The sequence below is a fragment of the Euleptes europaea genome, chromosome 10 (genome assembly GCF_029931775.1).
Source record: "Euleptes europaea isolate rEulEur1 chromosome 10, rEulEur1.hap1, whole genome shotgun sequence".
In the NCBI taxonomy this organism is placed as follows: domain Eukaryota; kingdom Metazoa; phylum Chordata; class Lepidosauria; order Squamata; family Sphaerodactylidae; genus Euleptes; species Euleptes europaea.
The window spans coordinates 53,232,470-53,244,005 of NC_079321.1; the positions used below are offsets into that span (position 1 = coordinate 53,232,470).

At 40.8% G+C, this 11,536-nt stretch overlaps 1 protein-coding gene across 1 annotated transcript in view; it reads right to left on the reverse strand.

Moving 5' to 3' along the window:
- Window positions 1-11,235, reverse strand: part of CNR1 (cannabinoid receptor 1) — a 31,660-nt gene extending 20,425 nt beyond the window's left edge. Inside the window, exon 1 of the mRNA XM_056856388.1 lies at window positions 11,200-11,235. The gene's annotated coding sequence lies outside the window, so the exon portion shown is untranslated. The remainder of the gene's footprint in view (window positions 1-11,199) is intronic.
- Window positions 11,236-11,536: the final 301 nt, after the last annotated feature.

Sequence of the window (11,536 nt, forward strand, 5' to 3'; positions counted from 1 at the left end):
AGAAGCTGGCAAAAACAATTGCATTGTGATGAAATGGACAAGGTACTGGACAGGGAACTGGGAGATCCAAGTTCAGATTCCCATTTTGCCATGACAATTGACTTCATGATCTTGTGCTAGTCACACTCAGCTTAACCTATCTCACATGATTTATTTATTCTTGTATTTAAAAAATTTATACCCACCTTTCTGCCCTGATCCAGGCCACTAACGCAGTGAACAGATCAAAAACATACATAATAACACCATTAACAAATAACAAAACCATTAAAAACAAACAAAAACACATCATTAAAACTAAAAAAACAAGCTAAAATATACATATAGTACAATAAATGCATATTCATAAAATCAACAATTAAAACCTAGGACAGGAAGCAGGGATTACTAAGGGACTGTCAGATGAAACAAATAAAAAGTATTCACATGTTGGCAGAAGACAGCAACAGAAGAGGACAAGTGAGTCTCTCTGGAGAGAGAGTTCCAGAGTTTTGGTGCCACAACTGAGGAGGCCCTTCTTCCAGATTGCCACCCATCTAATTTCAGAAGCTGGGGGCATCTGAAGTAGGGCTTCACAAGATGAACATTCCACTCAGGTAGACCTGACTGTCATCCACATATTAGTGACAACCCAGCCCAAATTTCCATATGACCTCACCCAGTGGTTTCATGTAGATGATGAAAAGCTTAGGGGATGAGATGGAATCTTGTGGGACCCCATAGACCAAAGGCCAAGGAGCTGAGCATCAGACTCTCAGCACCAGTTTATGAACCTTACCCTCCAGATAGGATCAGAACCACCACAAAACAGTGCCTCCCAGCCCCAGCCTGGAAACGTGATCCAGAAGGGTACCATGGTCAATGGTCCTAAAAGCTGCTGAGAGGTCCAAGAGAATCAACAGAGTTGCACTCCCTCTGCCTGGTGCAGGTCATGATGACCAAGGCTGTTTCAATCCCATAACCAGGGCTGAAACCAGACTAGAAAGGATACAAACAATCTGCTTCAACCAGCAACTGATGAAGTTGTCCGGCCACCAGCCATTCTCATCACCTGGCTCAAGAATAAAACATTTGAGGCTGCTTGATAGTTATTGAGATATCCTGGGTCCATGGTAGGCTTCTTTAATAGTGGACACACCACAGCTTCTTTCAAGGTAGGAGCGACCACCCCATCTCTCAAGGAGGTATTAATCACTTTTCAGATCCAGGCAGCCAGCTCCCTTCCCTGGCAGATTTAAGGTCAAGGGTCATGCAAACAGGTAGTAGGCCTCAACCCTCCAACGACCCTGACCATATCCATAGACTGAATAAACAGAAAAGTATCCTAAACAGCTGGACAAGTTGGCACCATGGCTGTGAGGATAAAATGGAGGAGGCGAGAATGATGTTGTAAGACATTTTGGTTCCCCTTTGGGGAGAAAGGTGTGATATAAATATCTACATAAATACATTTCCAGAAACGTATTTCTTTATTTACTTTATTTATAGCCCACCTTTCTCACTAGTACTCAAGGGAGAATACATGGTGTAAAACAATGCAATCAAAATGCATTAGACATCTTATAAACAGTGCAGTAGAACTGGGATTATAGAAATTAGAAATTGCACCTTCAGAAGGCTTTGTTCAGATGAGTGAAGTTGTTGTGGTTGAACATAGCAGGAAAGGTAAAGGTAATCCAGGTCATAAAGGGGGCTATATGTGATCACTAATACCTTGAATTGAACCCAGTGACTAATACACCAATACAGTAAGTGCAGAATGAGTGTAATATTCATACTCTGCCCAACAGTAACCAAGGTGCAGTATTCTGTACCAGCTATAGTTTTTGAGTTAACTGCAAGAGTAGATCCACGTTGACTGCATTACAATAGTCTAGTTTTAAGGTCACTATGCCATGGATCCATACAGCTAGATTGGCTGAGTCAAGGTATGACACCATCTTCTGCATTTTTTTGCAGCTGCATTAACTTGTTACTCCATTGATAATGCAGTACAACTTCTTAACCAAGTCAACAAGGGTCAACTGGACCCCATTAAAAGTGGCAAGCATAATGTCCTTCAAGACTTCAGCTTTCCCAACTAGCGTTAGCTATGTCTTGTCAGAATTAACTTTGAACCTGTTCACTCTTTGCCCCTTTACCTCAGCAATCAGGCAGTGGCTCAAGACCTCTACTGCATCACCAAGCAATTTGGATGAAGAAATATAGAGCTAGGTGTCATCAGCATTTTGATGACAGCCAACTCCAAACCATGAATTATTTCTCCTAAGGGCTTTAGATAAAGATTGAATAGGCTGGGTGATAGCCTTGTGGTATGCCAAGGACAAATCCCACACAGATGACAACTTAACCCCAAACATCAATCCTCTGATCCATACAGCTTTTTAAATCAGCCCAAAGCACACCCCTTAATCCCTACTTCAACCTCCAAATGTCTCAACAAAATGGCATTATCCACCATATCAAAGCCTGCTGCTAAATTCAGTAGGAACAACAAAGAAGCGAGGCTCTGTGAATTAGTGAATATGCTTGCCTACAATCAGATGGAGATCGTCAACTAAAGCTACCAGTGCTGTCTCCATCCCATGTGTCATGAAACCAGATTTAAAAGTGTCAAGAGCAGACGAGTCATCCAGAAAGACCTGAAATAGTTCCACTACTGTTCTCAATCACCTTATTCAGAAAGGGCAGATCAGAGACCAGGTGATAATTGGCCACATCATTTTTCTGTACCAATGGTTTATAAGTAGTGTATAGATGAGTATGTTGATTCACAGGGTCGCCATGAGTCATAAGTGACTTGACGGCACTTAACACACACACATGGATGACTGCCTTTTAGTGACCGAGGAAAGGCTCCCTGACTCAGTGACTGATTTATGATGGACATCAAGGATTTATTAATGTGGTCCTTAAATGATTTCATCAACCAGGATGGACACGGATTCACATTACAAGTAGTAGCCTTCACAGATTTCAAGATCCTGTCAGCATCCATCACAGATGGATGCTATGCAAACTGCAAACAGAAACTTTCAGGTAAAAATTAAACATTAAATATTTCAGTAACAAAATAAATGAATTTTGTTAAATGTAATCATGTGCACATGTGCAAGCCAGCCTGTGTCTAGACATGTTCCTTTTTGATAGGTCTTTTTGTTCTTTGCAGATGTTTAAAAGGTTTTATCCTTCAGTTCTGTTAGTAAATCAACTAAAATTAGTAGCCATGGAAATATTATGGCAGCTCCCTTCTTAAAATCCTATTAAAGAATTAACCCCTACTTGTTCCTTGTCCCACAGTATTAGAAATCTAGTCACAATGCAAATCTGTTCTGATCACAGAATTATTGCCACTCAGGGGCTGTTGGAATGCAAGCATGGCTCCCTGGCATGAAATCCTAAAATCAACGGGTGATTCAATTAATATGTTAGAAATCCAATTGTGCCATGTGTTCTGTTCCATAATTTCGATGTTCCTGCTCAGGTTCAAGATAACATGGAAATGGGAGATAGAGAAGGGGGTAGGAAAATGGGGGAAAAGATTTTTCTAAACTCAGTGTTCCAGGCTTGGTAGATTGTTTATGGATAAGAGATGACCCAGATCCCTGGAATGGCTTAAAGCAAGTACTCAGAAGGCTTCTTAAAGGGCATTCTTTAACTTTATATCTAGAGAGCATTTGATTCTTTTTGAGAATATGCCTCCTCATTTATTTACTTAGATGTACCTTATCTGAAAGGAACAAATGATTTACAATGTTTTTTGCAATTGTTAAAAAACAAATACAAAAAGACACTGATATATTGAAAAAAGGCAAAACAAAACATAAGGACGGAAAGTTATACATTTGTCTTAACTCACCACAGATTAGAGAGCTGGAGGTTTACAGAAGCCATAAACCATTGTATTTCATATATATTATCTTTTAGATACTATCCTTCAGTTTGACAATAATGATGGAAATATAGATAAGGATTTCATCAGACAGGAGAAATGAGATGCTAAAGGCCTAAGGAAATGTTGATGAAAAAAGTGATGAATGGATTTATGAATCTACAGTTGTAGTAGATGTGGAAGGAAAGGGAAAATCTAAGTGAGGAGGGTTATGGACAAGAGAGAGATCAGGGAAATGGAATTCTCTTAGGAGATGTGAACATCAGCTAGAACAATATCCATGTTTAACAAATTTAGGTTAAAAGCCCTTCTGCCCAGATGTTTCTTTTTCTACCAAAACAAAATGGGGGTTAAAAGGCTTGGGTTACACTTGTTTTTATTTTAAAGTTGTATTTATAAATTGTTTAGCAGAAAGATCAACATATTTTGTATAAAAATAAGTTTAAAAGTTATACAATTATAAAATAGCATTCTGGTCAGTATACTATAGAAGAATATTCTGGAGGGGCACTTTGTGAAAGGTGGCTGTCCAACATCAAAAGCTGTATCCCTTAACAACAAGTTGTTGCCAGAGATCTCACACTTTGTTTGCATCTTTGCAACTGGATTTTACTGTGTGAAACAGCAAAATCCACTTGCAGTCGATGGCTAAAGTGCATTGAAAGTGGATTGAAAGTGGATTGAAAGTGCTAAAAGCTATATGGTACCTCAAGGAGTCAGATTTGGTTGAGAAACCTGCAGCTGTTGACCCATTTTTTTAAAAGTAGAGAATGTGATGAGCACAAATGTTACTAGTCTTTCCACCTGAGTTCTTAAAGGTACACTAACATAGAAAATGATGGGTACATTATCACCTTTAGTACAACCCTAGGTTTTTTTTAACGAGGTTTCACTAAGGTCATTTATGCATGGTTGCTTTAACCTCCTTTATTCCCCGTTTCAGCCAGGATCAAAGTAACCCGGGTTGGGGGAAACTGTATGCATTGGCTGGAATGATCAGGGACAAAACTGTGTGCTAATAGAACCCTGAATACAGAAAAGCACTCTCCCAAGTTCAAATCAAGTCCCACCCCTTTAAATGCTGCTCTGTAATTGGCTTACCTTGCGAGAGAAGATTTCCTTCCCCCCAAACCCAGCTGCTGCATAAAAAAGCATTTTAAGAACAAAAAACGGAGCAATCAGAAAGGGGGGGGAATCCAAACCTTGTTTTAAAAAAGCCTTTCTTTTGCTCAGAAAGAGCTCCGAGGTAGCAGGAAGCACTTGAATCCCTGCCTCTTTACACACTGCTTTGTGATTGGCTGTGAGATAAGCCAATTTTCTGTGCTTCTCCTGTTTGGCTATATGCATGCCTTGAAGAGGGGTTGGGGAAAGGGTGGGGCGAAGATCAACCCGAGAAAGTTGTACACTCGCTCAGTGATTCTGAAATGAGCCAGGATCCAGTTTAATTCGGGCAAGAAGAGGAATGGGAAAAGCCGGGTTCATTGTGCATTGAAGCAGCGTTGAGCTTCCAAGGAATAAGGTAACGTGCATACCCAAAAATTCGGTCCTGGCTGAAACAGGGAATAAAGGAGGGTTAAGTGACCATGCAAAAAACACCTACATCTGACATCTTCTATCATCACCATGAGAGAGGAACCATTTTCAAGATACATTTTATCTCCAAAGATGAATTCAATTTTAAAAGATAGTCAGATACATGCCATAAGGAAAACAAATAACTGGAGAAATTGATAGTTCCCAGCTTAATAAACTACTATGGCATATTCCTTCACAATGATGTGTGTCTGTATACATCTATCTATATACATATAGAGGAATATTATTTAAGTTTTTTCTACAATGAGGAAAAGCTTGCAAATGTTGCATTAATTCTTGGAGTCAGCAAATCAAAATTCTTGATACCAAAGTGTTGATAATCAAGCTAACAAATATTGAACATGTGGAATATCAGTTGTTCCATAATTTCTTAGCACAGAGGATAGAGCAGATATATCCCATTAGCACACTATGTTAAAAACAGGCAGACATGGCTAAAAATAATGTTTCCTTTCTACAGCAGGCTAATTTCACGTAGTCATCAAGGGGAGAAAAACTTTGCAAGCTTTCCTAAAATGCAGGTGTGAAAATTTACTCCATCTGGGCAAAAACAGATTTGTACAGTGTGTCTTAATCAGCATCTTCTACTCACATCTTTCTAGTAAACGTGACTAATTCAATAAGAATAAAAGCATGACTGCTGGAGAGAAGGTTATCACTGGGTCATGCCACTCCTGAAAGCAAAATGCTACATCTTCAGTGGGTGCCTTTTTGCTCTCAAACCACTTAGAATGTACAATATACTGAACTATATAGTAGAAATGCTGTAATTTTTTAAAATTACCATTATGTTGAGTGTCCAGTTGTACTCAAGGACAGGGTTCTTATACCTTCAACAGTTGTGTAGGAAGGGGAATTTAGGTGGGTGTAGTTTCTCTCTCTCCCCTGTAGCATTATAACACAATTAACTGCACCTGCTGACGATCCATAACCAGCGGCCATTTCTCTCTATTAAGTACAGATCATCTTTATTTCTGTTGCACTTAGATACACTGCCAATATGGCATCATATGGTTGAGTTCAAGTTATATTTGGGAACGCAACACAATAAAGGCCCTTTTAGCCCCCCCCCCCAGTGAAAAACCAACTCAGCTGACTATTTCTATCTGGATTCTCTGTTGATGCAGAAAAAAAGGAAGCTTTAAGAAAAAAACCTTATTCATAGGTAGACTTTACATTAGAAAACACCAGAATAATTTCATAGAAATAGATGTAGTAATTTGTTGAGATAATGCTGTCAGTCATCTCACTTCATCTATTCTGTTGAGACTTTCAATTGGGTTAATTGGAATACTGAATTGTTGAGAAACAAAGCTATATGTAAACAATTATGATTACAAAGCTAAATACGCATTTAGAGATTCATTGCTCATAGCAACAAATACTGGCCCGCAGTATAGGAAAATACAGGGTTAACTTTTACCACATCTTATCTTCACATTGATAACACGATGTCATTCTAGGTCTGCTCTGGCACATTTGCAAGTACAAAGGCCTGGCATGAAGTACACTACAGATAGGGAAACAAGAGCAGTCGTGTTATGATTAAAAGGGTCTATTTCTCTCTGCCTTCTGTGTCCATCTGTACAGTTGCTTTGAACCTGGCCAGATCCCAGTCTTAGGGCTGTTTGCAGCATTTGGCTGTACAAAATCTGTGTTACAAAAACAAACAAACAGGGAAAGCATCCAAATTTTCACTTCAGATGCATAGTTGGTTATTTTGTTGTGTGCAGAAACTCTGAAATATTGGGGAGGAATACAAAAACACTGTAAGTGAACTCTTTCCCAAACTAATAAAGCCATAAACAAAAAAAGGGGGGCTCTCGCACCTAGCAGGAGAAAAATGAATGTTGCAGATGCTTTGAAGTCTGATTGATTTGCTACAGAAAATTCATAGAATCAGTTGCTTTGAAAAGGACATGAATCTTTTACATTTTCACCAATAAGAAATCAGTTAGAAGTGTGGGAGTGAGTGGATGAAATAAACTTGTACATTCAGAAAAAGGACAAAACTGAAAAATTCTTAGGCAAAATTAAGTAAGTACATATCCTGTCTATGATATCTGTTTGCTTTTTAATCTCTTTACCAAGCTTCTCTGGAAACAGAAGGCAGACTAGTACTCAAAGTTTCAGGAAGCAAGTAGCGTGGAAATTTTCAATTTTATCTCAGTCTGTTAGGTTTTTAAATCAAAGCTACATCAAGAGTACAAAACTAAGGGAAAACTGAAAGCAATAGTACAATTGAGTTTCAATTGGGTTAACTGGAAAACTGAATCCAAAAACAGAAAGGCAGACTTTGTCTTGGATATGCCATGCTTTTATTACAGCATAACAACTCTGAAAGATGTCTTTTATGCAACTGGACCAACATAATTATCCAAAGAACAACAACTCAGAAGATCAAAGGTAACATATTCTTCCTTACAAAACCATGGAGCCTTTCCAATTTGGATTTTTCCCATTACTTTCCAATACATCTGAGGTGTTAATGTGAGTGTTGATTATACATTAACAGGAAAAAAAAATCTATACCTGGAAAAACCCCCCCCTTCTTTTTCAATGCTTAAAAGCACTGAAGTGTAATTATTGGTTTTACTAATATGAGATAATTATATTTAAATTGTTCTACATCTCATTCCAATATGTTTTAAATGATAAGCCTACTTTAGTTTGTTACAAAACTAATTTCAAATTAATACAGTTTTAAAGTACATATTTGGCCTCAAATTAATCAGCTGTTCACGCTGTTTCTCCTATACTTCACTCACACTTGCTGCATAACATAAGCCACCTCTGTGAGGGGTTTTTGTTGTTGTTTCTTGAGCAGACAGTTTATATTATATATTTATATTATATTATATTTTATATAATATTATATTATATTTTGTGAAAAATAATTAATTATGCCCAACTAATTGTTCAATGTTAACAATCTTGTTACTTCAGTGCTATGGGAAATGTAAAAAAATGCTACTCCCGCCACGCTCTTAAGGCCAGACAACAATAGCTATAATACATATAGCATACACAGATGTTCCTTTACGCCGAGAAGAACAATAACACTGCAGAACATACAAGTATGGAGAGAAAAATACAGCGTCATATTTAAAAGTTAATTTGAAATATCTCACAAATAAAAACTTTGCACAATTATTTCTTACTATGCATAGATAATTCTGAAAGAGAGATTTTTCCATATCTGACTCACTGTCAAATATTTTCCTATATATTTTGGAATACCTACACAATAGGCAATTAAACCATAATACATGAACATGCAGGGTTTTTTTTTTTAATTAAACTAATACTCCTAGTGTTGTTCAAAGAAAGACAAGGAGGTCCTGACATCACTGGACAGTTTTGATCTAATTAATATCATTTAACTGATGTCAGGGAGCATTGTTCCATCTAAGACTTGATGCTTACCTCCCCCTGGAAGGTTCTCATTGTTGATTAGCTTGTTTCTTTGAAAGAAGCCCCCCCCCCCAAGTGTGTGTTTGCAAAATTCCTGATACTTAACACTAAGGTTTGATCACTCCTTGTATATAAGATATGAGCATTAAAACAAAGGCCTTTGAAATATTTAGAATATGTTGGATAATCACTTTTTCCCCCTTTTAATACCTCACTAGGCTTTTCTGCATCTAGAATTACCAGTGTACAAAGACATATAGTGGCTCTTCTATTTAAAATCTTAGCTGTTGGGAGTTTGGCAGGGCATGGGGATAATTCAGGAAAAATCAATAGGAATGTCTTCCATTATTAATCACCAAAGGGTTAGGATTAAAGATGAAACCCTCCATGTCAGGCAGCATCCTATGGGAATCTAGAAGGTTGAGTGCTCTGAGAGTTTCCGCATGGAGAAAAATGAATGCATATTAACCATAAAATGACCAGTCTTTAGTAACTACAAAGCTTGCCAGGTCTTGAATATCCCCCTTTCTACATGTCCATTAAAGGCAGCATGGAAATTGAGAGAAAATAGATTTTCCATGTCTCCAGTCTTTTTAATTACATCCACTCAGTTACAACGCCTTGATCTCTTTGGAATAAAACCAATGATTTTTTTTTCCAAAATAAAGGAAGAAGACTGCTATATAATTTGCCATATAGATGTAGAATATGTCAGCACCTGCAATGTCCTGGTATCGTTTCAAAACCCCTTGTCTTTGCTGATGGCTTGTTCCAGCAGATAGCTACCAGCAATGGTGCTCACCCAAGCATACTAATATCGAACAGCATGGATGACGCCTAGCAAGCCACCTAAAAGCCAGATAAACAGTTTTGCCATTTTAATCTCAAACGGGTGAACTGCGTCAGAAGTCCAGGCTAAAGTCTCATGGTCCACAAAGGGCTCTCCTTGTAATCACTAATTAATGACTGTTCATTGGAGTGGTCTCCTGCCTATGGATGCTCCTGCATAATTCAAGACAGATTATTTGTTTCTCTTAACAAAGGAGCTCAGGGTGGGGATTTAGATGCTATTGTTGCCAAGAAACTTTCCCGGTTCATCAGGTGCAGTGGGGTTTCAGGAAAAGGTCCAATGCATCAATCTGGATTTCAGCTGCAGACAATCATTTGGATGGATATTTGCATTGACTCTACATAGCAAAACCGCCCAGTTTTCAAACATGGAGTATTTAGATGCACATTTACATGGACAGAAGTGCCAATTAGCTTCTATATAGTAACCCCCCCCCCCCCGTTTTCAAACATGGAGTATTTTCATGCATACTGTACCTGAACTGCTTGTGGGTGCTTCCCCAAAGATCTGACAGTGCAGAAGATATAATATAATGCATAGGAAACCGGTGAGTGGGAGAAGGCACATGAACACAATGACGCTCTCTAACCTGCTCTCACTCTCGCATGTCACGCAGGCACAAACACACGCACGCAGCGGGCTATCTCATACTGACAGACCCACAAACTATCTGAGCGCTCCTACAGGAACGGATTACCAAAATCCGTCCAGTTGGGGAAACAGATCGCGCATTAACTGACAAGGCAAGCACGTTGGCCATTTATGCGCGGGAGGTTTTCCCTTGGATTTGCCACTCTTTAGATGCACATTTCCCCCATCCAAATCTTCCAAACTCAACAACAAGCCCCCCATGCAGAGTTTTGAGAATTCGGATGGGGAAAACGTGCATCTGTGTGTGTGTGAAGTGCCCCCAAGTCGCAGCCGACTTATGGCGACCCCTTTTGGGGGTTTTCATGGCAAGAGACTAACAGAGGTGGTTTGCCAGTGCCTTCCTCTGCACAGCAACCCTGGTCTTCCTTGGTGGCCTCCCATCCAAATGCTAACCAGGGCTGACCCTGCTTCGCTTCCGAGATCTGACGAGATCAGGCTCGCCTGGGCCATCCAGGTTAGGGCAACGTGCATCTCGAGAGCGGCAAATCCCAGGCAAAACCTCCCGTGCATCAATGGCCATGACTTGCTGGAAGTCCCTCCCATTGATTCCCATTGAACCTCCGAGGGCAGCCAGAATCGCACTCATTCAATAGCACGGCGGCTGACCGCTCAAGTTTCTGCCTCCGCTGAGAAGAACAGGGACTACCCTTTTAGGGAACGGCGCCTGGCGCCCCGACCGTAAAGGACGGAGCGGCCGTCTCTCAAGGAAAGCGGCTCGCCGTCCAGCCGTCGAGAGCGAGCCCTGGCCGAGCGCCGGGCCGAAGCCCGCTAGACCTCCGCGCGCCCCCCGCCTTACCTTGCTCGGCATTCACATGGCCCCGTCCCTGGCGGCGGCTCCTCTAGCGCCGGGCTGCCGGGCTGGGTTTCCGCGCTCCCCCGAGCTCCCCGGGACGGACGCCTCCCGCCTGGCTCGCGCGCCCTGCCCCCGGGCGGCCGGCACCCAGCGAGCCTCTCCGCCAGACGGCCCCGAGAGGAGGAGGAGGAGGAGGAGGAGGATGCTCGAGTGGGGAAGGTGGGAGAGAGGAGGCGGCGCCGCCTGCAGCCGCGCAGCGAAGGTCGGGAGAAGGGGGCAGGCCGGGGGTCGAGGCACGGTCCTCCTTTTTTCCCCCCCGTCAGCCGGTCACAGCGCGCGC